This window comes from Pundamilia nyererei, unplaced genomic scaffold (genome assembly GCF_000239375.1).
Source record: "Pundamilia nyererei isolate P.nyererei 1_Seehausen unplaced genomic scaffold, PunNye1.0 scaffold00247, whole genome shotgun sequence".
In the NCBI taxonomy this organism is placed as follows: Eukaryota; Metazoa; Chordata; class Actinopteri; order Cichliformes; family Cichlidae; genus Pundamilia; species Pundamilia nyererei.
Genome location: NW_005187648.1, coordinates 582,610 through 584,940, shown reverse-complemented (window position 1 = coordinate 584,940; position 2,331 = coordinate 582,610). Strand labels below are relative to the sequence as shown.

The following is a 2,331-nucleotide window of genomic DNA, read 5'->3' as shown; positions in this document are numbered from 1 at the left end:
CTGTATGTAAATGTTCTGCAATATTTGAGTGAGAAAGTCCTCGAGCGTATTAACCAAAACAAAAGAGAACTTTTCTGGACCGTGGGGAACTTTCATGTGCAGGTGTTTGCCACATGAAGTGTTGGGCTGTTGCACCTGCTATGTTGGAATAACAACCCAGCGGCTTCGTAAAGTAAAGGGACACTTGCATAGTAAACACTTTTACAAACTTCAAATGTAATCTAAGTGACAAGACACAGACACACAGACGTGGGCAAAGCTGGAGGTTTCCTGCTGCTGCCATCTCCTGCTTCATGAAATCTCTGCTAGTACTCGGTGACATCCAGGCGCACTGTTTTCCTCACCTGCTGCTGGGATGCTTGTCCGTCCTGTTCTGCACGATGGCTCGGATGTCGTTCCAAAGAGACGGCACCACTGTGGCCACGCGCTCCACCCCTGACAGCTGGATGCCATCCACGCCTTCGTCCAGCCAGAACACCAGAGCAGACTGAGGCACACGGACACACTCGTCACTTCTGTTACCCACCTGATGACTGCTTTTAATGAATAATAACTTAACTGGATTCAAATGATTTTAATGTTAATATTGGAAGCAACAATGACTTTGCTGCCGCGCACTGAGATTTCTGGCACGTTTAGCTGAACAGCAGTCAGCAGCATGTGTGTGACATCAGCACTCACCTTCAGTCTCTCTGCTACAATCGTCACGCTGCTGTTGGAGAACCAGGGCCCGGACGAGCCCAGGTAGTTTGGAGTCAAATCCAGAACCACAAAAACACCTGCACAGGTGAGCAAATGTACTACAGTAAGTACATGTGTACTTTGGTGTCGTTCTTCATATACTTGAGTCGATCTCTTTGACTTTTTCAGAGCATTTTAGTGAAACATTCATTCTGGTCTGTAGTCAGCATGACTCCCACTGATATGGGACATAAAACATGAAACATCATGAGACTGCTGCTTCTGTAGAAGGCTGTCTCCCTGACCCTTTTTATGAGCAGCCTGGACGAAACCCTTAAACTGGTCCAGGTTTCCAGCCTCGGGGGAAATCTCCTCAAAGCTCAGGTTCACAGCTTCATCCGGAGGCGCCACGTGGATCGGCCCGACCACCAGCCCTTTGACTTTCAGCTGAGCCAAACTGTTGACCTTTTGTTCCAGGCCTGAGGTGGAAACACACACAGTGAGGAGGAGCAGTAGTTTACTGTTGTGATGGTTCTCTGTGGTGACTCTTTTATACTTCAGCAGCTGCTGACGTTGTGTTTGCCTGATTTTACATCTGACTGTAGAAAACACAGCAAACGGTCAGATAACTGAGCAGGGAGTTGCAGACAGAGCATGTTGGATGTTACACATTTAGTGGAGAATGATGCAAAGACGATATTTATGTGTGATCTCTATCTACGTTTGGACTCACCTTTCAGGTTGTGGGTGTCGGTGAAAGCCTGGATGTTTCCAATCTGGTACAGAGGCCCATCGTTCCACCAGTTGGTGTTGGGCAGATCTTTGCAGCGAGGGGCCTGCAGGATGATGAGGACGGCCCCCACCAGCATCCCCAACCAGCCGAGCCAGAACACCACCAGCAGCGCCCAGCGGGTCCTCACCCAGCTGAGAAACAGGAAAAGGCTGGATTATCAATGAGCCGAGGCTCTGCGTCCTGCAGGTACCCAAACGTGACTCTCTGGACGACTGAAGTGAATCTGGAAACGCACCACGGCTATGAATGCTGAAATGTTTGTGTTTCCTTTGTGACGCCTTCGACGATTTTCACGTCTTGGCCAAAAGACCCAGAACAGGTAAAGGTCAAAGTGTTCAAATATGTGAAACAAATCTGCTAAAGCCCACGTCTGTTGATATTGTTGCCATGTAAACTTATCAGACAGCTGTGGGCACGGTTTCATCTCAGGGATGGGGGTGGCTGTAGCTCAGGTGGCAGAGCAGATCAGCCACCAACCAGAAGGGCGGTGGTTCGATCCCGGTGCTCGTGTCTGCATGCCAAATATCCTTGGGCAAGATACTAACCCATGTTGCTCTCCGATGCATCCATCGGAGTGTGAATGTGTGTGAATGTTAGATACTTAGAAGAAGTGCTTGTGTAAACGGGTGTGAATGAATTAGTTGTGTAGAGCGCTTTGAGTGCTCAGACAGTAGGAAAGCGCTATATAAGAACCAGTTTAGCCCAACAAATGCCTCGAACTCATTTTTCTGAACTTTTTACATTTAACCCTTTTAACTTCTTCCTAAGATTTGATCAAATGTCAAGAATACTACATTTAAAGTAAAGTACTGTATTAACTACTGTGTTACATGTTTCATATTTTCACATTCTTACAC

At 47.4% G+C, this 2,331-nt stretch overlaps 1 pseudogene; it reads right to left on the bottom strand.

Moving 5' to 3' along the window:
- Positions 1-2,331, bottom strand: part of LOC102204169 (4F2 cell-surface antigen heavy chain-like) — a 10,801-nt pseudogene that overhangs the window by 4,908 nt on the left and 3,562 nt on the right.